Source organism: Dromaius novaehollandiae, chromosome 4, assembly GCF_036370855.1.
Source record: "Dromaius novaehollandiae isolate bDroNov1 chromosome 4, bDroNov1.hap1, whole genome shotgun sequence".
Taxonomy (NCBI): Eukaryota; Metazoa; Chordata; class Aves; order Casuariiformes; family Dromaiidae; genus Dromaius; species Dromaius novaehollandiae.
In genome coordinates, this window is record NC_088101.1 from 54,793,625 (window position 1) to 54,821,385 (window position 27,761).

At 39.2% G+C, this 27,761-nt stretch overlaps 1 long non-coding RNA gene across 1 annotated transcript in view; it reads right to left on the reverse strand.

Annotated features, from left to right (window-relative positions):
* Positions 1 to 27,761, reverse strand: part of LOC112985744 (uncharacterized) — a 371,488-nt gene that overhangs the window by 190,911 nt on the left and 152,816 nt on the right. The window contains exon 3 of the long non-coding RNA XR_003259822.2: positions 9,860 to 10,073. This is a non-coding gene — a long non-coding RNA (uncharacterized LOC112985744). The remainder of the gene's footprint in view (positions 1 to 9,859; positions 10,074 to 27,761) is intronic.

Consider the following 27,761-nt stretch of genomic DNA (forward strand, 5'->3'; position numbering starts at 1 on the left):
TTATATTAGATGGATAGAAGGTAACAAGAATCTGCTGAAATTCGATCATCCTTACCTGATACCTTTCTTTGATAAGCTGACTTTCTTTGATATGTTAACTCACATCCGATCAGAGATGGTGTAGATCTAATCTCTCCGGACTTGGCAAGCATTTGACTTAGTGCCACAAAGGGCACCAAGGGCATTAGTTAAGTAGGAAAAGAGGGGGATTAATACAATAACTAAAGGGGACAGAATTTACTAAAATGGAGATAACTAGAAGTGGTGAAATAAAATATATAGGGCTATAAGCTTCCCAGCTGAATTCTCTGTGTATCAGTTTTATTTTCACATTTTCACCAATAAGTTGGTACAAAAAGGGGAAAGGAAAGAAATGTGCCAATGAAATTTGGTGACAGCACGTTAGGAAAACTTTGCTTATGCAAAAAAATACCACAATACCACAGAGGAAGAAGTGAACAATCTTGAGCACTGAAGCAATAAATACGGGATGAAATATAATAGGAAAACATGCAAGGTCACACACTTCAAGGCTAATAAGAATTATTATTCATTAGAATATTTATTGGAATTTATATAAAAAGTAAAAAGACCTGAGTATATTAATTAATCACAGGAGGACTATGAGACAGCAGTGTCATTTGGCTATGAGAACAGACAAATGTGGAATGTTCAAGAGATGCATTTCAGAGGACTGGAAAAAAATATTCTAATAGCACTACTGTGGCAGGATCAATAACACTCTACCATGCATTCGCAAACCATTAAAGATCAGGCTCAGGGATAGGGACAACAGAATGATCGGGGAAGACAGAGGTTTTTTACTTCTGAGGAGTGAGCTGACAGCACAACTTCCTAATGCAGGAACCAGGATTTTAAAAAGTCTCTTCAACTCAGATGAGCTAATAAGGGATTAGATTATTTTTGAAGTGGCAGAGGACTGCATTCAGTGACTTGGATATGCATACCACTTCTGTATTCCTAACCACTTTGGCTACAGCATTATCTATAGTTAAAGTTCAAGTATAAAAACCTACTGAAATGGCTGTCTGGAGCTGCAGTATAATATCCTAGAGGTTGCCACCACATAGGTTTGGGCTGTGAAACTGGAAAAAAAGACTATGGTGCATCTACTAAGATTGGATTGAACTGAGGAGCTGAGGAAAAAGAGAACAGGCAATATCAGAATAGTGTTTTAAATCTCTGTATATCTGCAGGGATAAACAGAATTGCATTTTACTGATGATTTGTCTATAAGTTGTCAAACCTATCTCCCAAGAAACCCATCTGCAACGCTGTTCTTCTGTTCTTACACATGAAGATTCAACACACAAAGTCACTCCTGCATGACTCTGATTAATATGACAAAATAAAACAGCAGCTCTCTTGGGAAAATAAACACTGAATATTTTGGTGAACTCCACACACTCCTAGATTTCACTCCCAGAGAAGTGATTCCTCTATGTTAGCTGGTGGAACCATGGTGAATGCTTGACAGAATCAGAAAGCTGGGTACCTTTTTTTCATTTTTCTTGACAAAAGTTTTGGAGGCAAATATACAGAAAAATCACACTATTCTCTTCTTCGGGCTTGATTTTACATGCATCACCTCCAGGCTGCAATGGATCCTTTGGAACAGTCAGCCTTGGAAACAAAATGAAAGAGATGTTTCAAAATTGTTTGAGGGAAAATATTGTTTACCTGATAAAAAGCTGTTTTGTTACAAATACGAATATTCTTGTAACTTGCTTAGTTTCCCAGTTCCTTGAGCTCCAGCTTGGATCTGCAGAGGACTCTAGCTGAAGAACTAATGGCTGAACTCCCTGACTTTACAAACATGCTATGTCTCAGTGAACAGCTTAACCCACCTTCGCAGACTTGCCTTCACAAATAAAGGTCTCCATCCCACCTGAAGCTTTAATTTCAGAGTTTAAACTTTGGCCCTGTGGGAATATTAGGCTAGCGACGTAGACTAGAGTCCTGGCTCTTCATGTTGATGTAAGAGTCAGGATTCAGATTCTGAGCAAGAAAATCTTCTAATCATATTCAGTCCACATGGATGCGTTTACAGGGGACGGCAAACTATCCTTGCATAAACACACTAGTACAAAAATTCTCCCATACCCTGGGAAGGAATTAATTTATGTAAGTGTAGGGGGTGAAGTGTCCTAAACTATTTATTTTAAGCTATTAGCAAAACTAGTAGAAAACAACATCCACAGAGATATTTTTTCTGCTCCTCCATAGAGACAGTATGGTTTGGCTGGGCATTGTTCATTTCATTAAGTAGATAATTATAAAATGTAGAAAAGTATCTGTTATGAGTACGGGCTTGAAACAAGCGGTGCAATAAGCATGTCGGAATATGAAAAGCAAGGCTGAAAGTCTGTGTGTCTGTACAGAGAGTTTTGTGTTGACCATCGGAAAGAGAATGTGGTGCTCTGGAAGTCCTGCCAGATTCTTAACATCTTCCTTAAAAGGATGCTAGCACAAATCCAACTTAGGCAACCAGCACTACACACAAAAGGTTAGGTGGTCTGAGCATCTTCCTTTGGAGTGGAGAGATCAAGCACCAAAACCAGCAATCGCAGAACCAGCACCTGCATTTGGATGACAGGCAGCACAGTGAAGAAAAATGCACATGCTTCTGCCATACTTTGAAGGGGAGAAAAGAGCAAAGATACTCCTTTCTCTTGCACAGGCCTCTCAGGTGAAGAGGAAAGGGCATTAAATAAATGCTGGCAGACGAAACTGCGCTCTCAGTTTGAATGGTAAATTTTGAAGTCTTGTGACTAAAGAAATTTGTTTTTTTCTTTTTCGATTTGTAAAACGTCAATCAGTAGGATTATTTAGGTAACACACAAGCTTTTTGAAAAAAAAATGTCATTATCTGAATTACATTTTTCACTATGATTCATTTTCCAACTGCTTTCCAGGTTGGTGAGTGCAGATCTGGGCAAGACTGGCTGAATGCTTTTGGTGGTAAGTCCCTGCAGGACTGAGACAGGAATGTTTTTGAGTTTGGTCTTTTTCACTCACTGACCCTCTGGAGGCGATTACAGTGTGTTGGGATCTGACCTAGCACTTTTGTCTAGTGAAATCTAGTAGGTTATATCAGGTCCATAAGTACTGGAGATTTAAAGTGCCTGTATAAACAGGCAGAATTGCAGCAGTGATAACCTCTTCATCTCACATGGAGAAAACTTTTCAATTTTGCATTTACTACTGTCTCTCAAATCATTTCTATGTGATAAAAACTACTAAAAATACTATGGTAATGTAATTATGGCATAATTGCTGCCACATCTGGAAGAGACATAACACAAACAGATTTTAGGTTCAGTTGAAGGGTTTTTTGTTATGTTGCTGACAACAAAACTGTAGTACATCTTTTCCAAACACACAACATTTCAGTGCATGTGCTGAGTCTTCTGATTTTGTTCTGATTCTGATTAATATTCTTATATTTATTAGAGAGGAAATGAATGAAGAATGAATATGAAGGAAGTCTAAAAGCCCATGGATACTGCACAGAAAGTGAACAGGGAACAACCTTTCACTCTTCAGCCTAAGACAAGATACAGAGCTCTCAAAAACAAACAAGTGAGAGGAAATATGTTTCCATCACCCAGCACACATACTTCACAGTGGAATTCGCTGCCACAGAGCTTTGTGGAAGATGAATATTTATATACATTGAAAAAAAGATTTGACAAGTTCATGGATAATATGTCTGTCAGTGGCTATCTAAAAGAATGATGTGGCAGACATCTCTGAACTTCTGTTTGCCAGAAATAGGTACATCAGAGGAAGAATCAGTCCACACTTGCCTTGTTCTTCATATTTTCCCTCTGAGTATCCACAAGCGAGCACTTCCAGAGACAAGATACTAGGCTTTTAGAGCTTTTAGAGATGTGCATGCACAAGTTGCTCCTTTTCTTTTTACAAAATTGACATTAAGGTAAATGTTAAAAATGGAAGTGTCAGAACTGATTTTCGTGCCTCAGAATAACTAGTTCGCAAGAACTGGAAACCAATTGAATAAAAATTTAGAAAACATTTTTACCAGCAGGAAATCACTTGCCAAAGAACTACTTTAGGGAGACAATCCTCATGTCCAACTACTTTTATATTAAAAACAAATGTTTGCTTACTTGCTTACCCCAAGAGGCAATTTCATAAGTGCACTAAAATCAGTTCAAACAAAATTAATTTTTCCGTCACTTTACACTCCAGCAAACTGATACAGACTACCCATGATGAAGTTTAATGCATACGGTTTATGATGTATAGCACCTCTTTTCACACGGATGTATTATGTATCAATATCTCTAAGGAAAAAATGTCCAAACTTTATAAACTATTTCTTTTCTCAGTAAGATCCACACAAAAATAAATCTAAGTACTGGCAAAATGTGGCATTTAATATTCAACTTTGGTATTTCCAAGAAAAACGGGTTACTTCAGCAGCCAAGTACTTATTACTTACAAAAATATGTCAGTGTAATCTAGTGTTAATAACTGTAAAATATCAAAGAACAAATCATGGCTGCCCTAGTGCAGTTTTGCTGTGAATGGAAAGGTCACTGCAAGGCTCCACAATTTTCTTGTGTAACTGAGAGCCGCAGGCCAGGTCTGGCGAAAGGGAAACAAACCTGGCCTCGGCCCTCTGCACGCAAGAGCAGTGCTTCAGAGGCAGGGAGCTGCGCAAGCACAAACTACCGCTGTTAAGAGGTTAGCACTTCCACATGCACCCTTTGCAGGACCCTGTATCCTTTCTACCTTAGGGAATCATTTGTTATCTATTGGTAACTCAGCTCATTAGGTCAGAAAAAACTGTCTTCAGAATAACCTTAGAAACTGTGATTTAACCCCAAGGAAGGAGTATTTCGTGTTGATGGCCCAAAATATTAAAAGAAATGTTTCTACCAATAATCATCTGGTAATATTTTATGCTTGCACTTATATTGTTAAAATAGTGCATATGCCTTATAATTTCACAGTCAGAAATGGCAAAAATATAGGCCACATTTTCTTAAGGCATATCTGACCTATCATCAGCAATCTATATTACAGGGTGTATTCAGAAACGCTCAGTACCCAGCCGTTTCCACTAGAGCTGATGTTTTTAGAGGATCTTTGAAAATCAAGGCAAATGGCTCAGATACATAAACAGGAATTAAGGAGCATGGCTTCAACCCAGTGGGAGGTTAACCTCTGGTGGGAGGTTATCTTTGCAGTCGGAAAACTGAAATAAGTTTTTGTTTGGGGGGGAGGGAGGTTCATAACTAGACTTAGATCCTGTCTGCAGCTCACAGGGAATGGCTTCAGGGCTCATCTTGCCGTCAGTATGTTCACAGCTGGGAGCCACTCGTTCATGCTGCAGTTAACATTCAGTTGATGCTGGAGTGGTGTAAAATAAGAAGTTTGGCTCTCGATGCAGATTCAATGCCTTAAACAGACACTTCAGAGTGGATTTTGGCAGACAGACAACCCTGGTAGCACATCTACATCATGAAACGGCTTGCGGTGCAGAGCCCCCTGAACTAGCAGAGAGCCAAGTCACAAGTCCATTAAGAAGAGCAGAGTGCCGCACAGACGTAGCTCGAGCAGGAAAGCTCCTTGCGTTATCAGTTTTGCAGGCTACCAGGAGCAGTAGCTCCAAACCAGGCCACTCCTCAGCACTTTTCCATCTAGGATTAACACAAGCTAGCCTTGCACCCACCAATGTAAGCATGTTTGAAATCAAACACAAAATTACAATTCGGGTGTCTTCTGCCAGTGCTAGAGCCTCAGGTTTCTAAACTGCTTTATTTCTATTGTCTGGTGTTTTAAAAACATTTCTTCCACCCCTAATAAACTGTGCAGAGCCCTAGCCCAAATCAACAGTCTTGAGGCCCCTCTGGAGTATTTAACTGGACTGAGAACAAAAAGGCCTCAACCCTTCAGCATGTTCAAAACACCTAAGACTTAGTATCTGCCTGCCTCATGAAAAGAAGTCTGGAAATGTGCCACCATTTATGGAGGGGAAGGACACTACCTGCACAAACCACAACCAGAAGCACAGAGAAATGCATGGTGAACTAGAAGAGCTATTGCTCGTGAACAAGCAGCAGAAAGGTTGAGCTACTAGGACATGGACTACTGAAACAGCAGACATGCTTTAGAAATTTAATGCTAAAAGGGAAACATTGTCTGAAGGTTTCCAAATGCAAGAAGATGCCCAGCACTGGGCCTCCTTCATCCATCAGCCAGATGATCAAGTACATCACACATTCTGGGTTACCAGTTTTTGCAAATCCCTCTTTCTGTCACTGGCTCTTCTGACTGTTGCTCCATAGTACCTTGCCCTCTACAAGGGTCCTGAACATTTAATTCACAGCCATGGTTCTGGCAGCTTAAGAGATGTTAAGGGCATGCCTACTCCACACAGTGAAGATGATTCACTGATCCTCGAGCCGGCTCCAAACAGATTGGCGTGTCTCATAGGGCAAGGAAGCACAGTGCAAACTTCTCCTAGATCCCAGAAAGAGAGCAGTCACAGAAGAACTGAGCTGACAGCATCCAAACTAATAAATCCTGCCTCTCAGCACACGTCATAAGCTCAAGTGCAGCATCAGGCTGACATGGCTGAACAGCATCCAGTTGTGTGATTCCTGGTTGCAGCTACCAACTTACATATTCCAGCACTCCACGCTGCCACACACTACTTACAGCCTTTCGAAACCTCGCCTAACCCAACTGGCCCCATCTGGAATGCAGAGCTCTCTGGTTTCCCCTCCGTCTCCTTCCCATCAGTCCAATAAAAGACAGTTAACTACCCAGAGGTGGCGGTAAAGCCAAGCTGGGCAGCAGAAACAAGCAGCTGGAGCAAAGAAAGAGACAGGAATATCTTAAACTAGGTTTGTCACTAAAGAAAATGTTTTGACTGCATCATAAGGTCGTTGGAAGCCTTTGCATGGGCCACAGAGGACTTTCAGGCTGATTGTGCCTGACCACCTGTGAAATCAAGCTCTCAGCAGAGCTCAGCACTTGAGTTTGGAGTTAGTTCAGATACCAAAGTGTCTAAAAGATAAAAAGGACATTGCAAAGCCTCCACCATCTCAATTTCAATTTTAATGAAATGAAGATTGGCATAGTTATCACGTAAAACTTTGAACAGAGACAAAATAGATATAAACAGCACAACTGAAGGTTGATTGAAACGTTAAAGATCAAGAGTGGTAATATGTAATTAGTCATGACTGAATCACTTAAGGCTAACTGTTGATGCACTGAATCCCAGAGGAAAGGGCTGTAATTTCGCAGTTTACTGGTATTTACCTTACTAAATAGTTCCCTGAATTTCAGTTTTGACTGAGAGCTTTTTACCTGTAATTAGCATTTTTGAAATAACAGTTCATTTCAAACACTGTACTAGATCCAAAACCTCAAAATAACTGCTCCCCTCTCAGATAATGCTATGAACACTTCAGATAAAAGTGTACCTTCTGGGTCTTTGAAATTTATCTAATTATCTATAAATGACAGTTAATTATGGTAAAAATTGGGCATACATAAACTTTTAGCAATTACAATGTTCAGGGAACTTCCCTTAGTAAAACCTCAACTTTTAGTAGTTTCCTTTAGTGAAAAGATATTTAATTTTCTAATCTTCATGTGTTACAGCATCCATTTGGCAAATAGAAAAAAATGTTTTATTAAAACTGGAATGATAGGATTTTCTTTTTCTTAGTTTTATAAACATAACTTTAATATGCTTTATATCTTCATCTACTAAGCACAATTTCAGTTCCTGAGAAAACTTGGGAAAACATTTGTAGTCAGTGAAAAAGAAAAGCAAAGACTGAAAGAGCAAACAGAGATAAGAACTGTGGCACTGATTTTACATAACAACTCATTATTTGAAGCGCTCTGATTTTTTGAATTCCCCACGTAAGACAGTGTCTGTCAAAATCAGGTCCCTTAAGACACTACAACTGACATTTCCAAAAACTGCAGCAAAAATATTACTTCGTATTATTATTATCAAGCATTAATAATAAAGAATAAATATAAATAAAGAATGAAAGGCCTAATAAGGGAATTAAAAAAGTGTACCTACAGCAGAAAGCAATAGAGACTTTTGGACAATCAGTTAGTATTTTCCCATGATCACAAAGGACATTGTTCTGATAAAATAGTTCTTCTATCCCAACTTTGCTTTATGCTTTTATTTCAAAGCTATCAAGGTAAGACGCTGAAGGGGTTATTTAACTTAGAGTATTATTACATATGCTCTCTTTGCTACATGATCAGATTTTTTAAAAGTGCCCAAAACTAAAAAGCTACATTGAAGAATCCATCATATATTAGTAGCCATTATCAAACATACCATACGCAGAGCAATAACATTCTCTATCTGAAATGCTGAAAGAATACTGGACCATTTATACATCTAGAAAACGAAAAGCCATTCTCATTGAAGATCATGAAAGGAAGTGGCCAATTCATCTAACCAGACTGGATAAACTTATTAACTGAATTTTTCTGGTACTCTCATAAACTCTGAAATATTACTTTAGCACCCAGTAAGATAGATAAGGGAAATTCTCACTGCTTGACTGCATTCACAGTAAGGTAACTGTGCAGAATTTGCTTTATATTCTAAAAACAGTCATAGCAGCTCAAAGGAATAAAACAGATGCTCCTCCAAAAAAGCAGTACCTTAGATGCTACAGAATTGAGTCACAGTTTATGGGAGGAATCCACACTCCCCTCAGCCAGGAAGATTGTTTTCCGTCATTGGTCTCCTGAAGCTGCAGTTAGGCACACTGAATTTCCTCACCTACACAAGAGATTTCCAGCTCTGAAGTGTAATAGCAGATAATTAACTGCTGAAGTATTTTTAGTATTTCACCTCTACATGTTTTTTGAGAGAACTATACTTCATGGAGGAGTCTCTTTTCAAAAACTGTATTTTCAATACATTTCATTTCCTCTGTTCTTATTCATATTCAGAGCAACAATGAGGAAGAAATGCTTAAAATCAACAAAGAACAGCACCAGAACTGCCATTTTTCCTTTCAGATAGAAGGAATGCAATAACTGGAACTGCATTTTTCTGCTTCCATTACATAGATAGCTCAAATACAAAGTCTGGATGTATATGATCCTAAAGGGAATGCCGGAATAGTCACAGTCAGGGCTGGCTGCCTGACACAGCCACCTCTCATTTCATGCAGGTGCTTCTTCCCAGCTGACAAGCAGTCTGCAGGTGGTGGCCCATCGCGCTCTGGGTGGGCTCTCGGGAGCAGACTCGGGGCCTCGCTGACCACAAGAACAACACATGGTCCCAAGAGGCACCCCGGGAAGGCCAGGTGGGTCTGCTTGTGGGGCCCTCCAATGCGTTTTGAAGAATCATGCCAGGCAGAGGGACTCTATCCCAACAAGAGCAGTTCCTCTCCTAGTTACTTACAGAAAATATTTCCTCAAGCACTTTTTGTCCTCTTCACACACTCCTTGACAGTGTTTTGTTCAACCTGAAATTCCCTTGCTTATCACAAGCTCCTTTCTTCAAGGAACCACATAAACTGCCTAAATATATGGACATTCCCCCATCAACGAAGACATTTTAGCAGATTTCAGTCCCAGTCTCTGCCCACAGCTACTTATTCTGAACTATTCTGCCCATGGTTACAGTCACAATTTAACCAGATAACTAATCCAATCCTGTTTCATAAGAAAGTTGCACATGTTTAAGAGATTTCAAGATCCTGGCTAAAAGGCTACAGCAAAGAGCAGTGCTATGTTTACTGATGTTCCATTCTTTTGCTAGCTCTTTATGCTATTTCAAAAGAATATACATAAAAATACTTACAGATCCTTATGCAGGGTTGCTGACCATTGACTAGAACATACTTTTTTGTTGCCTGACAATCACAGGGTCTTCAAAACATACGGCTCTTCATTGCAACTTGGAACTGGATTTTGTTGTTCGCAACTACTCATTGTTTATACAAAGTTCTTTCCAACATATTGTCCACCTCTATTTTTTATCTGCCTCAGACTGCTTTTAATGGCTTCTGCTATGCCTATAAAAAAAGAAAAGGAGAGATAAAGTCAATGTTTTTTATTCAGTATGCATAGCATCTCAGAAAATGAATTGTAGCACTGCATATTATTAGATGTGCAGGTAATGATGTATTTCTCCTGCCAAACTCTTCACAGATAATAAAAATTACATGCTTGTTGCAGACACACTAATTATGTGCAGTTATTGACAAAAAAAATTGAATCTGTTCCTGAGGTACAGATTAGTTTGCATTGAACACTGCCTCTGGCAAGGAATTTGTGAATTTTATTTTAATTTTCTTAGTAGCAAATTAGAAATATATTTGAAAACTATTAAATTTGAAACACAGCCAGTGAAGCTGATGAATTAAATTGATAGTGGAGTTTCTCCACTGTCTACCCGTGACCGTAAGGAAGGAAATTATTTCTTTGGCTTGCATAATGTGAGTTCAGTGTTTCATACAACAAGAGTATCTAGAGATGCCAGACAAGACCAGGGCTGTGCCAGCTGCTGTAGAAACGCATGTAACTACTATTTCTTTTAAACAGTTCAATAAAAAGTGACTTTGTATATACTATTAATAGCAAAGGAATGTCCAGGAAAAAAAAAGCCATGGCTAGAACAGGAGAGGCCTCCGTCAAGCCCAAATTTCTACATAACAGACATGTTTGTTCAGCTGACAAAAGAAATGTTTTTCTAACTGGTTTGTCCTAGATCTGGGATATGGCATGGCACTGGCAAAAAAATCACTTAAAATCTTCTTTAGAAGGATCCTTTTCAAGCTGTAAAAAAAAGTCAGAAACTGGATCAAAGCAGTAGGAACTCCCATCACCTTCTAGAAAGCTCCCTGCTGCAAGGCTTAGAAATGCCTGGCCTCATCGGGAGGAAAATGGCAGGGAACCGGTGGAAGGGAACGCCCTGTGGGACTGCACACCCTAGTAACGGGGGCACAAAAGCAGAAGCGCCTGTGGAAAGGAAGAAATACCCCAGCCCATCATAGGGACCAGAAGACGAAATAAAATCTTAATCTTCGTCCGTCTGGCACTGAGAGATTCATAGCCCACAGGAGAAAGGGGAAAGACTCACAGCCACACAAGCTCATCGAGGAATGCGTCTGGCCTTTTACTGGTATCGAGGCAGCAGCCTGGCGCCCTCCTGATCCGCGACCAGGGCCGCTTTGTCCTCAGCCCCGTACAAAAGGCAAACGTCACACCAGGCCGGCCCACGCAGTTCACGGTCTTCTCGCACTCTCTCGCTTCTATACAACAACTCTCTCCAGCTTTCTTCTGGCAAAAGATGTTTTACAGATGATTCAAGAGCCAATGGCCAGGTAAGGAGGGACGGTGGCTGGAGCAGGACGGAAGAGGTGAGAGTATCCAAGCTCCTGTTCCCGGTCTCAGCCTGTCAGGGTTGCGCCCCCGGTGACAGAGCTCCTGACAGGGGGCTACAACAGCTCTTCCGACAACGGAGAGCAGATTAAGCAGATCAGAGTCTTGCATTGCCACCTGCCTGATCCACGGTTACACCGGCAGGCAGCAATGGCCCACTGGAAAGGAGGGAGCGGCGTGTCCGTGCTACCACAAAGATACCTTACTTCAAGCAAATTGCCTCTGTTCATCTTCAGTGTCGTAAGGGTCTGAAAACTCTGGTTGTATTCGTAGTACAGCTATGCTGCTGCTTAAATAATAACACCTCTGTGTAACTATAGATCTCTCCGTAACACAAAATGGAACATGATACGGAGATGTATAAGCTAGTGGAGACCCACACAGGTCAGTCTCTGAGGCCCAGTGGCCTCAGCAGCTTGTGTTCAGAAGCAAACGAGGCACCCGACTCCAGCCCCGCACAGAGCTAATCCCCCCGCTACAGCTGCCCCTGGCAGGCAGCCAGCCTAGACTACGTGGGCTGCATTAGGCCTGACTCATGTGGGTTTTGTCTCTGAATTCAGTCCCCCACAACTTTCAGCTCGGCAATTAGCGGTGCACAGCAAGCGCAGAACGAGCTGTACTCCCCATGCCAACTCATCGTCGTCACGTTTAACGAACTCCCTTCTAAAAACAAAATATAACTGTGGTAAACCAAGCTCCTCAAAAGCCTTAAGTTTAGCTACAGCAGGATGAAGCAGGATCTTGTTTTCCTACTTTCTGTTTTCAATAGAGCTACTACCAGCAACAACAGTCTGCTGGAGCAGTCAGCAGAAAGATCAACATTCGTCCTTGCGCTCACTAACTTGGTTTAAAGGAAAAGAAACGTCTGTTGCTGCTTTCTTTGCCTTGTGCATTTATGTAAGCTCATTATTTTATTCTTTTAGTTCCTACCACTTCCTTCCCTCTGTAAAAAAACATCGTTGGCAACTTCTGTAAGGCAGATCAGTCATCCTCTACAGAAAGATTTCATTTGCAATTCCCATTATCATATTCAGACAAAACAACGACAAAACCCATAAGGTTATATTCATTGTTAATTATACTTACTATATAAACAGATTGTCACTTAACATGTCATTTAGATTACAAGAAAAAAATAACGAGAAAGCATTACATAGTCAATAAGCAAACACACTTTAGGCTACATTGCTGTAAACCACTTTCATCTATTGGGCGAGCATTAAAGGAACTGACAGTCCACAGTCTAGTTCATTCCCAAATACAAATTAAACTTCGCTGTCTCTAAGCTCTCCTCTGGAAGAACACAATCATAATTTTCTAAAATGTTTTTCTTCCCTTGTTGCTTTGAACTTTTTTCTTTAAAGGACCCACGCATAAGGGGAAACTTCCATTACATGGAAGGGACAACGGCATGACTATAGTAAAAGCACTGTCAAAATACACAAGGGAAAACATGTTAAAAAATAAAGGCAAAGAACTTATTTTTCTCTGTTCCTTACTTCACCTGCATTAATAGCATGTGCAGAGCTGTAGCCAGAACTACCTGGTTCGTAGACCTTCCCTGAGCCAAACACAAAAAGGTGCTACAAAAGTGTTCACATAGCCAAGACAATAAAAGTCAACATTCAAATAAATTTTAAGAAAGTTGGTTTGGATAAATGCTGTTTTTCATGTCCTTGTCTGTTGGTACATAGGTGGAAACTGTCCAAGCTTATCCAGGAGGAGGAAGAGGAACCTTTTACACTAGGGATTTACAATAAGTTATATGCAGTAATATTTTTTCTAGGTAAGTACTTGGTCCAGTTTTGCCTTTTAGGCATCAGAGTTGCTCATCATCACCTTGAATTTAATAAGGCATCTATATAGCACTCTTGTTTGGTCACAAGCCTTTTCTGTTTATTTATAACATGAAATAACTACCCTTATCAGAAAGGTACTAATGAGAACAAATATTAACTTGAATCTCTTTAAAACTGGAATAGAATAAATTAAAAGAGATTTGCAGTGTGACCCTGCAAACTAAGGTTTCAAAAATGAATAAAGAGCAAAAAACTGCAAATAAATTAGGTGCTTTTATAAACCTCTTAAACGACCTTTAGAGCTAAGTATGTCATGGGAGATGGTTTTGTTTCCACACCATTCTGAGACAAGATGACAAAGTCCAGATAGAAGAGCTGTAGCAAGTTCCCATGATTTGCCACATATTTATGGACTACTAAGAAAGTAGATGATAAAAGGAATTAATTCCTGATTTACATATTTTACTAATAAAATGGCAAGGTCTCATGGAACAAACACAACAGCTGCAAATTATGTAATTATGTATCTGTATGCAAATTTGCAGACATCTCATAAATGTGGGAATACTATTTGCAATGCTAATAAAGTGCCTTTTATTGCCTCTGCATAATTCCTACATGTGATTCCGTGCCAGATGTCATTGTAGCTCGCAAAACCTTTATAGTCGGGTTAGCTGAGGTAGCACACATTAACACTGCTCATAAAAATCCTATTTTTAATTAAATTATCTGCAGTGTCTCAATAATTTCTCATTGTCTTCCTGTCCAAATCAGTTGGTTGATTTCTTTTTTCAAAGTGAATGCACAAGTGAATCACAACTTCCCAAAAGCATGAAAGTCTTTCTGCCCCACCTCAGCAACGGAAAATAAAAAAAGACAGGCAGGCAGGCAAGGTATGATCTACAGAAGCCAACTTCAGTTCCCCAAGGAACTGTAACAGGGAGCCAGCGTACAATGACAGTGGAAAGACAAACAAGGGATACTGCATGTGACAAATCTGAAAATGTCTCAAAGAAGAAAGAATATTTGTTAAGATTGCAATAAATGAGCAGCATCGGTCAATTTCTCCTTCGGCCTGTAACTATAATGTTCAGTGAAAGCTATTAGTTGGGATCGTATTTCCTCCCTCAGTCATTCTTATGAAAGGCCTGGTTTAAACAGTGTCTTTCACATACGCTTCTTGATCTTAAGCCAAAGGACTTTGGAAGGCCAAAGAAAAACAACGGCGAGAAGAAACAAACAACAGCATTACCTATTTCTGCCTCTGAAAGAGTAACTGTCAATTTGCTATTTGCATTAGTAAAGGACCCAATGAAGTATAAACAGAGTAGTGTGAACCATGAAATCAGACTTTTCCATAAAGCTGGGGAATATTATAATATATTAACATAGCATATTATATGCTTGCCACAGAGCTGAACCTTTCAAAATGCCTGGGTATATGGTGTCTTCTATACCATTTGCTGAGGGAAGCACTTTCTGACACAGTACATAAAATTATATTCAGCACAAACTATGCCCTATCTATGGCTAATCTTAGGATAAACCTGGAACTGCTGGATCAAGATCCAGTGTGTATCCAAACAAGCTCCAAAATGGAAGCTTTTGCATTAAACTTACCTAGCCTTTTCTTTTTATATCTTCCACTTCATGGGATTTTCACCATAGTTCTTGGGCTATATGAACAACTAATTTTGGGAAGTTTCTGGATGATCCCACAAAATAAAACAAAACACTTCTTTGAAACATTTTTTTTAATTAAAAATGAGATATTGGATTTTACTCTGAGCTTCTGTACTTAAGACTTAATTTCAAATGAAGCAGAACTCTGAAACCAAAGTAGATGTGTGTCATTTTGACAATGTTGAACTGAAATATTTTGATTTTTCCCTATTTTTTTATTGGCCAAAAAATGAACAATTCAAGAAACTTCAGTCAATCTAGACAGTTTGCAGAAAGAAAAGGGTTTTGTCTGAAAAAAGTCACTTGAATTCTCATAATATCTATTCCAAATTAAAGGTGTTTGAGCATTTTGTTTCTTTAATCACCTTCAAAAATGCCATCTGCAGTTGTAGCTGTGTTAAAAGAAAACAAATTAGTGCTCATGAAAGCAATCTTGAGTGGTAGGGAAGAAGTGAGATCTCAAGAACAAGTTAATTTTGGCTACTGCTTAGCTGCTTCTTAGCAGCTGGCTTGAGGAACTCCTTATTCTTTTGAGATCATGCTGTTCTATTTATTTCTTTTTGGCCAAAAGAAAAAAAAATCCCATGTACTGGTGTTTCTAAAAATATATCCAAGAATATTTAAGAATTAACAATAAGTAAACTTCATAAAATCAGATGATAAGTCTAAAGGTTATTCATATTGCTAGGATTAGCACAAACCAGATGATAATCTTATGAGACTAGTCTTCCTTGCAGCAAAATTTTTGACTTTCAATTAAGAGAAAAAATGTATTAAAAAAAAAATCAGGAAAGATCTGGGTGCAGAGTTGACTGGAAGTGCTTGTCAGACCTGCTCAAGCTTTCTAGATGGGTATTGGTCATGGCAGGGAACAGGAAATGGTCCCGTTACAAAACAAATTGGAACTCTTTACTCACTTTTACATTAAATTTTAGAAGCTGCACTCTAGAAAGTAGGGAACTAGAATGAGAACTGAGGAGATATCCCATAGCCATGCATACCTGGTTGAAAAAAACAACTTGTTTTTTCAATAACTGCCAAAAAAACAAAAGAGTATGGATGATGTTTGAGAGCAGCTGAAAGGATGAACTTGAATTGTGGGTATAACCCTCCAAGAAAAAAAGTCCTGTTTTAACATATGGATTTATTTCTTTCTTGATAGAGATTTCCAAGGAGAAGCAGCAAAGATTGGTTGGATTAGTACAGAATATCTACATTTTTAAAGGGACATTGTATACAATACTCAGAAATTCAGGCAGTCCCCAAAGCCTTTCACAGTAAAAAGACGTGAAGACTCCACAAAAAGCTGGCCATAGCATCATACACAGAATGAAATATTACATACAGTATGGAAGCTGAGGATACATTTTTAACTTTCTAGAGAAGCCTTCAAATCTGTAAATTGGAAGAGGTCAGTTTAAGAGGAGCTGGGATATGAACCAAACCTTTTGAAAATTTTCACAGAGAGGTATCACTTGGCCATTTTTATCTCCCACAAAAAGTAGATGAGACTGGGTACATAGATATTTTAATATGGCAGTCACATAAGGCCAAGTAGAACCTAGGGATTTTTTTTCATAATTTAAGACATGAAAAAGAAGACACAGAACTGAGCTGTGTATGACTAAAAGTGAAAGATACTCCCAAGCTGTTTTTTAAAAGCTTCCAAAAATAAACTTCAGATTCAGTCGGAGTTAATATGGTCAGAATTTCCATGCCAGCTAGTGATACCAAGGGGGCTGAAGAACAGAGATGTAGTTCTCATGTACAAAGAATGATTTGTCTCCTTAGATATTTATAAAAGTCAGGTATCCAGTTCTTCAACCTCTATGCCCGCTTACTCACAGTAGTCCTCTGCTGTGAGCAGGACAACTCATATAGTAGAAGCATGAGTAACAGTAGGACAAATTAACTCTATGAGACTATATTATTTGCTAGCCATCTAACCCTTCTTCATACATATTTTCAGCTGCATGGCACTCCAAGCTGTGGAACCAATAGCCTTGTGTTGAAAGGCTCTGGAAAAGTGGCTACTAAAAAAGTTCAGGAAAAATCTGACATAGCCTTCCAATTTTGTTGTAAGGAAGTTATGATGTGCATTTTTTCATAAATCTGGTACATGATTTGGGCTCTTTGTAAATCTGACAGACATCATGGCTTCAGTAGAGTACTGAAGTTTGTCAGTAGTTTCCTGTATATGTCATGGAAATTTTAAGCTGCTTTTGTTCAAGTCAAAGGACTAAGATGAAAGACATATACAAAAATAATTAATCTTCAAGCTGAAAATACTGTTCAAATAATTTAACTATTCTTGCACTTCATTCATTCCTCAATTGCACTTTACTGATTCCTCAGTTGTGATTTTGGAATACAACAAACTCACAAAAAAAGAATTTGTTTAGTAACTTTAAGGTAAAAAAAAAAAAAAAAAAAAAAAAAAAAAAAGACTAAATTAAGTAGCTACTTTGCAAATGTATTTGGCTTCGATTAGCATGAAAGTACATTTAGATCAAAAATACAGAAAAATCTGAGGGGAAGATTTGAGGCCAAGCTATCACAGAACAAATGGTCCCTATCTCAGTGGGTGCTGATCAGAGTCACTAGCTCACAATATTCTGTGATCTTACAAAAATGAATTCAGTGTTTCATTGCTTCCCTCAGTTAAGAGTGTCCACACTGATGGAAAACCAAGGTGAATACTACAGTTAAAGTGAAAAGGGACTATGCCACTAACTAATAACAGTGAGCCAAACCTTTGCCCTCTGCTATTGCCCATTTCTATGTATCTTCACATGACAGAAATCCTCTTCAATTTACTTTCAAGTGCTAAAGATCTGGTATTTTCCCTGAAACCTATACCCAATTACATAGCCTAAAATGTGTGAGGACCACAGCTGTATTAAGCTGTGTGAGAGCTATTTAACACTGGAATTCAGATGAAATCTTGTAATAGAGCTTAATCTGAGGTGCTGGTTTAAAAAAGTGATACAATTGTTTTCTCTCCCAAACAATTCTCTTCAATTTGTGCTTAAGTGTGCAGTACAAAGATGGGCTTTGCATTTATGATTCTAATGGTTTTGAAGGTGATCTGACCTGCCCTTCTTACAGGTCAAGGACAGGTAATTTTGGTCTCAAAGTCCCTTGGCTCATTAATTAAATTTCATGTGGAAGTCAAATCCATTATGGGATACAGCTAGAGATGATGCTTCTGTTGCATCTTTCAACTTTCTCTTGGCTTATTTTGTTCCTGAGCCAGCTCCCTGCGTCATTATGAATTCCAAATAGTCAAAATAAGATTTGGGCTTTTTTAAACACAGTTACCACTATGTTTATTGAGTGCATTAATGTTGACATATCTTTACAATAATTGTAAGAGAAAAAGAACCTCAGAATACAGACAGGTTGGTTATGCCCCTCTCCGCAGCAGAGGTGACCTTGATCTTGTTACAGACGTGTCCTGAAGGGAGTGAGAGAGAGCTCGCTGGTACAGGTGAGCCTCTTTGTGCACACGTGTGCCATGGCACACCCACCTGCAAACAATCTTCCCAACTTTGTCCATGGACTAAAAATCCCCTTCTGATTCTCCCTCTCAAACAAGAACATCCCAATAATAACAGAGTTAAAGTCAGTAGGGCCCCAAAGATTAGGAAGGCAAAACAGTATTTTCCCTGCCACTGAACATTACTTTGGTATGAGTAATGCTGTCTCTCTCTTCACCTGTACTGGATCCCCCCTTGCACACAGATTCGGACGCGAGGCCAATTAAGCAGGTGAAAGTCACTCTGTGGCTTTACATCCCTTTTGAATGAGGTTCAGACGCAGTAGGAAGCATGTGCTTTCTTGAGAACTCTGAAAACACTAAATCCCTCCCTAGATACCGGAACCAAACTATTACAAATTTCCAAAAGCTGCTCTGTGTTTTAACATAATTAGAGCAATCTTGGTATTCTGGCTTCCTACAACCGCTCTTTACCATTGCAAGTAACCGGTCTGAAAATTCAGCTCCTTGGTAGGAAGAGAAGACTGACAGATGGTGAACAAATTCAAGATTAGTTTATTTTCATAACTGGAAAATAACTTTCAGACAACCTGGTGGTCCACAGATTGTTTTCAGGTCTTTTCTATTTTAATGAAAGATAAAATATGACTTGGATTCATGTTCAGGCAATTTAACTTTAGTCAAATTGCAAAGAAACGTAAATGCCAGATCTTATTCTAAACTTTAACCTTCTGAGTTATGGAGACATTTATCTTATGCAAAAAATATTGCAATAATAATAATACTTCCTGGTTTAGAACTGATTTGCCAGGAAATTAATATTTGGTTTTATGAACACACTGAACAGATGGTACCTATTGCAGAAATTATCACATAAAAATACATGCATTTGAACTTGCTTACAGTGTAATGCATTGGATGCTTTTGAAACATTGGTGTGATTGTTTTACTTTTTTTTTTTTTTAAACAAGCCATTTTAAGTCTAGGGCACGCAACCTAACTGTGATGACCCATAGCTACTGTAATTTGAAAATGATGGACTTAATCACTTTCAGTCATAATGAGGAAAGAAAAGCGTATATTAATGTAAAAACTTAATATAGTTGCTAGAATTCTGGTCTATCACTAGGTTCATCAAAATTAGTGATAACCTGAAAATAAGGGATAACTTCCAACCTGAATGGCTGTTGTAAGAGTTAAAGAATGGAGTACAAACTTCTGGCCCCACTTTAATTAACACTAAACTTCCCTTTAGTTTCTGCAAAGCTTCCAATTTGACTTCGAATAGTAGTCTTGAAGCAATGCAACCACTTTATCTGAGGCAGCAACCAGCAGAGAAGTGCTGCCACCCTTTCACATCCCGTTCCACAAGCAGTCCCACTGAAATAAAAAAGGTTACTCACTGCAAACTGCCCATGAGGAAAGGGAGAGGAATAATGAGTGCCCGTGTACTCTGGACTTACTTTAAGCAACACGTTCGTGCTCCTTCATTGCTTTAGACTCGCTATCCTGCGGCCGCTGACATTGTGCTCAGTGAAGACAACAGAACTCCCATTAATCCTAGGAGTTTCAAATCAATCCTCTAGCCCATAAAACTTTACATATTATTTAAGGACATTGCATGAGCATATTAAGGATTAAAGAGTATTCATGCTTGCAGTCTCAACAGCAGTCCTGTAACTGCTGTAACTTCACAACATCATTTGACTAATTTCTATTTCTAAAAGAACAGATACAATATCTGGACCAGGCAATCCTAAGGTCCCTGACAACCCTATCACCCTCTCAGGAGAACAAAGAAAATACTTGGGTATTAGAAATATTAAGTCACCTTTTTATTTCCATCGCGTAAAGCCATGCAGAATGTGGAAATAAGCTTTGGAGGACAACTTCACACTTCATTTAATGAAATCCTACCACTGAAAGAAATTGTCAGAGAAACTTCTGCTGAACTTAATGTGATCATATACACACCTGCAAATAATTTGACCCTCTTTACACACAGTAATTGTAACTTTATCAGATTTCCCAAACTACATGCACCTTTACAACATGTTCTAAAACCATTTAAAATTCAGGTTAGTGGCCTGATTTTCAGAAGTGGTGCTTCTGCCAGCCCTTCTTCCTTGCTTTGCTGCAGAAATATCAAAGCAACTAAATGAAAATATTTGTCTAATTTAGTCAGAATACAAAAATAAGCTGTCTATGAGCCACTGAGTGCTCAGCAGAGTGGAAAATGAAAGTAACATATTAGGTATCTAAATCTAAACCTAGGAGCTTAATTTTAGGCACACAGACCCAGACTCCTAACTCCCTGTCTCCTAACTTCTGTCACTTAATCTCAGTCCAGGCTCCTCCTCAGCCAAATGGAAAGGGATTCAAATGCAGAAGATCATTTAGATTTTTTTTTTTTTTTTTGATACTCTCTCTCTAATTACCAGAAAGGGAATTTAATAAGACAGGTATGAGGCTCCCAATTTAGATATCTAAATTAACTGCCTAAAGTTAAGCTAGATAAATCCAAATTCAGTTTGGAAAGTCTTGGCCACACTCTTTACATTAGAAAAATAAAATCACCTAGCAGTACTGCATTTATGCAAATGTAGCAAGAGCCCCAGCAGACTTCTAAAATCACTGTTAATTATAATTAGGTGGAACAAAAAATGTGACTTTCTCTCTGTTTCTAAAAGTGATGTATTCCTTCCCGAATAAAGCTGAAAATCATGATTAAATCAATCTTTAAATGTGTGACAATTTATTATAACGTACCAGTACAGAAGTGATGGATAAGCCACCCAGAATCATTGACCTAGGAACCTGGCATGCGCAGCTCTGAAGCGGCGAGCGGCCGACTGCCGTGGAGGTCAGGCAGGAGAGCCGGCAGGAACCCAGGCAGGTTTCTGATTAAAACATTCAGCTAGAGGAGCATCAAAAATTGAACCTCCAACATACAAACCACCATTGTAAAGTCCTTTGGTGCCTTCCTATTTTTATAGTTACGTGACCAAATACTGCATCTGCTTTACTGAAAATGGCACACTGTTTCAATTAGACAGTATGTATCGCAAACCACAAGAAGTAATATATAAGAGGAGTTCAACAGGTTTTTAAATCAACCTGGCCTCTCATCAAGATAATTATTTGCAGAAACATTCAGCTGCAAACAGTATTCTAGTTAGACGCACAGAGACTGACATCCCTGTATGCAGTGCTAATCTCCAAGTTTCTGCTCTGTTTTTATTGATGTATTTGCCAGACTGGTGGGTATCTAAGAGAAAACACCTTATGACCGGGGCCCCCCTCACTCTGAATTGCTTTGATTCTTCTGCAGCACACTGTGGTCTGCTGTCTGAGCACAAACCTGACAAAGTGCATTTTCATTTTCTGGTTCACAGTTTTTGCTTGACTGTCTTCCAGACAGTTCCCTTCCCAGCACATGCAGCAGTGAAGAGCTCTCCCTATTTAGGGGTGTCTCTGTAAAAAGCAATTCTATTCTTTTCCCAAGATCGCGTTGGTTTTCTGTGTGCCAATGGATAGAATTTGCTGCTGTTATCAATCACTGTACATTTTGAAAACTTCACACTGTCCCAAAATGTTCAGGTCTAAACATTACCCTTTTTCCACTTTTTAGGGGAGCTGGAGGTGGATGTGGGCAGTAGGATCTATACTCAGATTCCACTAGCTTGTGTCTTTCCTAGAAAAAATACATGCTGAAATACAAAATCCATTTGCTCTGAGATCAGGATTCTAGGCATGTCACAAGAGGGACTTAGCCTCCGTTGTCATTCCAGCCTGGATGTACACATTCTGCTTCCCTGTTTGGCCCTAAGAAAAACAGCTATTGCTTTATCTCCTACAACGTGGAACCCCTTTGAAGACCCCGAGTGACTGCTGCAGTAAGCAGTGAAGAGGCCTGAATGATCCTTAGCGTGTCGGGGAAAGCTCTGTCACGGACACCAACAGCTCAGGAATTTTACATGTGATCACTTTATTTCTTCACATAAATTGCACAAATCTCTGCGTGGATGTGTGCCCACTAAAATCAGTTGTGAAACTCCCACTGACTCCACGATGGCTTGAATTTGACACTTTAAAAACAAAACAAAACAAAACAAAGATTCAATCTTTCCTAGTCTCTGGGCAAAGAAAGATGAAAGAAATAGAGCAGAAAGGTGTATTTCCCTATCAACTCCTGGAGGTAAGGCACTTCAGCAAGGGTAATTTAGCACTGAAATTACATTGCCTTTTCTTGGTAATATCTGTGATCTTCACCATCTGCTGCATGCGATAAAATAAAGTTGTTGATTTGATGCCGAGTCTTCTATGTCAGAATAAAGGCCAATTCCAATTTGCATCAAGCAGCAAAAAAAGAAGTAATTATAAATTATAATGAAAACAAGCACACGCTTTTCCACATTTTAATGAAGCAAAGGTAGCTGCACTGGTTTACACCTCCAGTCCAATTCCGACTACACCACCTGCACTCTTCAGCTTCCGAAGAGTACGAACGCAGCAGGCAGGTACAGCAAGAGCTCTAATGAGTTTCCCCACCACATAAAAATTATCCGGCAAGCAGTACAGAGATCATTCAAATGAAAACAAATATTCAATAAAGCAGATAATTGACTGCAATCTTACTTAATAAGATGGCCCCAAACTGCCCTGCAAAAATGCCAAAGCAACTACATATAAATGTTTATCTTTGTTAGCAAAGGAAGAAAAACTTCAATATTGTTCCAGAGATCTTCTATACAGTTTTATGGGAGTCTGAAGTACTTTAAAAATAATTAACTATTTTATGTTGTAGTTTCTGGTTTGAAGTTTTATTTCATCTTTGAATCCCACAGTTTATGATCTAGAATCCTTGTTATCCCCTGAATCTGTCAGCATCAGCTTATATTTTCTGCACTGAAAGAGGACACCGAAATGGTAGACTCTGATCTCCGTTTTTAAAAAGGTCTAGTAATGGTTAGCTGATGATGAAAATTCACACTCGCGCACACACACATATGTGCACACACAAACACAGCCGAATGACAGCACAGAAGATTTCATGTGGGGGTTTTTTTCCTTATTATTGATCTCCTCTAGATCTTCAGAGTTTTACCAATGGTCATGGAAAGAACTGTTCAAACAAGAATCTCAGAAACTCTCTCTAGCCTAAAAAAGAGAAGTTTTAAAATAAATAAATAAAATACTTGAAAGGGGTTTTTTTTAATGCTGTGACACTTTTTTTAATGCTAGTGACACTTACCATGGAAAAGTCTAGAATACCATTCAGACAACTGAAATCCTCTGGCCAATAAGCTACTACACATTCTGGTCCAAATCCAACAAATTCAGTGTTACTCCTTCCTTAACATTAAAGGTGAGCTCAAGCGCTCTGCTAGACCAAGACACAAGTGGTCAGATGTTTGACTTCTGCAGTTTCAGCAACAGGGAGCATCCAATGTACTTTTCAACCCAAGGTGTAGGAATCAGTTACACGGGACACAATATTTAGTAGGTCTCCCTCATTATGTCCATGTTATCCTTCTCTTTTTTGTTCAGTCCACATAATAAGTTATTGTCAACAACTGATTTTTTCAGTAATAGCTTATTCAAACTGGGCCAACTCCATTCACAAACCTATCTATAGTCTATAGTAGGTAGCTTTCTAAACAACATAAAGTAAAATGCCATCTTATAGCATGAAGAAGGCAATGTCTGTTATCCCCTTAGTAACTTCTTATCACGTAAGGATTTCACCTTCCGTAATAACTGATTGCACACACCTCTTGAAGTCAGCACTGCAATTTCAAAAAAAATCATTCTAACAAGGGATTTTGCAAGGGGGTTACTAATACTGTGACAATTCCTCCTGGGATTCTCAAAGCGACTACGGGCAGCGAGGCCCCCCCTTTCCTTTGACTCTCTAACAGAGTCAGTTACTTCCAACAGTTTCCCACAGCTTCTTCCCAAAATGGATTTTCTTTCTTAAGAATGCCCACAGGTGAAGCAGGGCCACGTTTGTTAACATAGCCTCTATCCATAGCAGTGCAAGTTCGTCGAAAGGGATGCAGGTGAGCATATGCTGCTGACCGATGACCTCTCAGGGAACTCTCAGAAGATTCAGAGGTTTGGATAAGTATATTTAGTTTGATCCTCATCTGGGCTTTGCACTCCTTTCTTCCTTACCCCACCAACAAGCCCTCCTTCTCCCTTCCTTCACAGTTAAAGGGAGAAGGCTGACTAGGAAGCTGCTATGGGGCAGCCGGAAGGTTTTCCCTTCTCAAAGAAAGTGGCTGGGTGGGTTATTCTTCCATTTCATTCACCCTCTATCTAATTTTGACAGGCCAGCATAAGCCTATTGCTGCATCTCCCTGTCCTCTCACTTCTAGAATTTAGAACTGAACATCTATCACTTTGAGCGCTGAATGATCCTTAAAATTGCAAAAGCAAAATCCTGCCAAGCCTCTCAATCGGAACAGAAGCAAAGCAGAAAGGAAACAAAAGCAGCCCCCCAGGGCACCCCCAAACCATCCTTTTCCAACAGCTTCTTCCTGTGCAGCCTCCCCTCTACCACAGGGAGAAGTGTCTGCCAAGAGATTTATATTTTGAGTCTGAGAGACCACAAGCTGCACAGTTTTGAGTCACAATTCAAGCCCATTTTTCTCACAAAGCTAAGATCTACAGATTCATCCTGATGATGACGATGATGATGATGATGATGATGATTTATTCTGTTACATACGGTACTCCTGGCACTGTTAAACATCTCATCTCGAGAAACCTAGTCTCTTTCTGAAATAAGCTTTTTACACATTTCGAGCAGAAGGTAATCTATCATTGTAATAGCAATGAAAAACAAATGAGTGTAGCTTCCTAATTGCTGGCAATTTGAACTGAAACAACCCACAAGCAGGACCCTCATGCATCTCCTGGCTTTGGCTGAATGAGTGACAAAGAGGAACAAAACATGACATGACACACATACAGACTCTCTAAAGGACATTCATACCGCAAAACTACGTCTCCATGAATATATAAGAAGATTAAAAAACAAGAATCTTCTTATAACTGCTGAAAATACAGATTCAGTTCCTTTCTACTTTCTCTCCCTATGAGGCAGGAAACCCATGATTACCTCCAAGCATCACAGAATTACAAGATTTAAATTTCATTCTATGGCAGCTTTTCCACTGTCAGAAATAACAAAGAGCCAGACCTCTGTGGTGAATGACACCTGCATTCAATTCTTGTCACTGATTTATTCTGTCATCTCGAAGAAACCAGTTAAACACTTTCTGCCTAATTCTTCCTCCTGCAAAATGGAGATACTAATCTCTAATTCCAGGCCGGGTCTTTCACCAACTGTGGCTAAAAAGTGCTATGTAATTACTTGATATTACTACTAGGCCTTTTTAATTCTTTTCTGTTATGTGTCTTTTCATAATTTTGGATGTATTTTGTCAACTTCGCACAAAAGAGGTCTATTTCCTTGATCTAGTCCAACCTAACAGTCACTGATTCCTCTGATGCCTCAGAGGCACTCACGCCTGTAGAGTTTAATTTCAATATAAAGTATCACTGACACAACTGCACTTCCCTCATTAACCAAGGTCATCTGCAAATAAATGGAAGAAATCTTTGTTTTAGATATAGGGCTACCAGGCCCCTAGCAAGCTTTCCCACTACCAGGAAAAAAGAAACTGTAAAAAGTGTACAAAAATTATCAACTCTGAACCCAGTTCTTCAGTCTGAACTCTATGCCAATGCACCGAGCGGGCAAATTCTAAAGCCAAGGATCTTTGTGGATGACCAGCTTCCCCTTCTCTTGGGGTGGAACTGGAACCAACGCAAAATGCCTTGAGGACATACATACAGGAGCAAATGCACCCAAGTTTCCCCAGGTATTTCTGCTAACACGTTGTTTTAATCTGTGTCATTCCTAATGTTTCAGCCAGGGCACAGATGGGATCTACTGGCATCGACAAAAGTACACCTATCGAGGAGTGAATTAAAATAGCAAGAGATCTAGAAGCCATTTGGCATGCTGCTGGTCCGTCCTGCAGTACGGTAAAGGAGAGAAATCTGAAAAGCTTTCCTTTGCAAGAGAGTTAAAGGAATATGATACAGAGGCATAAAAAAGTGACAGCACAGGCTATTCCAAGGGAAGTAACATGAAATCATATCCCCAGCTGTTATAATATTAGTACAGTGACCTATGACTACATACCAAGCAAAGTGGAAGTTGTGATCCTAATGATTATGAAGAAAAAGGTGCTGAACCAGAAAAAGAAAGGAAAAGGAGAGAGAAAGTACTTTAAAGCAAATCCAAACCCACAAGATGGATAAAGTATCTATCAGCCCACCTGCTATTTGTTTCTGTCATAGCTGTCAGTCAGTGATTTTAGATGAGAGATTGGAAGCAATACTACATGTGTCTGCTGGTAGAAACCACAAAATTATAATTCCAGAAAGCAGTAACTTGTGGGTATGAGAGAATCAAGGGAAATGTTGTTGCTGAGACCTGAAAATGGAAATAAATGGGATGATTTTCAGTTACTCCACATGCAATCTTCCATAACAAGTATGTTTGAACCTGTTAAATGATCAAAATGAGACACTTTAAAAGGGGAACAATCCTTCCAGAAATGTCAACCCAAATCTCTGGTGTCTTTTGGAAACTATACTCACATCTCTCTCGCTTCGATCAGTTATTGGAGGTAGGTGGGAGGTGAGGTTGAGTGCAACGGAATATTAGCTTCCAAATAGCTGCATGCCCCCCTATATACCATCTACTCTGTCCCAGTGTAATTTACAGCAGCTTCATGAATCATCTAATTTTTTTCTTCCTGTAATTCCCTGTCAGGTAGAGAATTTCCATGCTGTAAGATATTCTCACAGGCGCCACTTATATCAGAGCCTGGAAACAAGACCAAAGTGTAATCCTTATATCAGCTATCTCAGTGTCATATTAAATAGGAAAATTTCTCAGGACCTAGTACACCTCATCAGGACCTAGTACATCTCATCAGTAAACCAATTAAAGGAGTGCTATTTAAACTCCAATATGCCAGAAGAAGAGTACACTAGTCATCTTCCCACTCCACTGTGCAAAAAGATCCAACAGCAATACCCAACTCATATTTCTTTATACAAAGGTATTACAAACACATTCTCACAAGTCAGAAGCAACATATCAGGGCACAGTAGACTGTATGGTATTTGGGTACAGAATTTCTTTTTCTGTATCACTGGGAAGAACTTGTGCATAGCAGAAGCCTGGCCTGGTAGACCACAGAACACTTCTATGATACAGAAATTAAGCAAAGGATATTGGAAGAGCAGGTTTA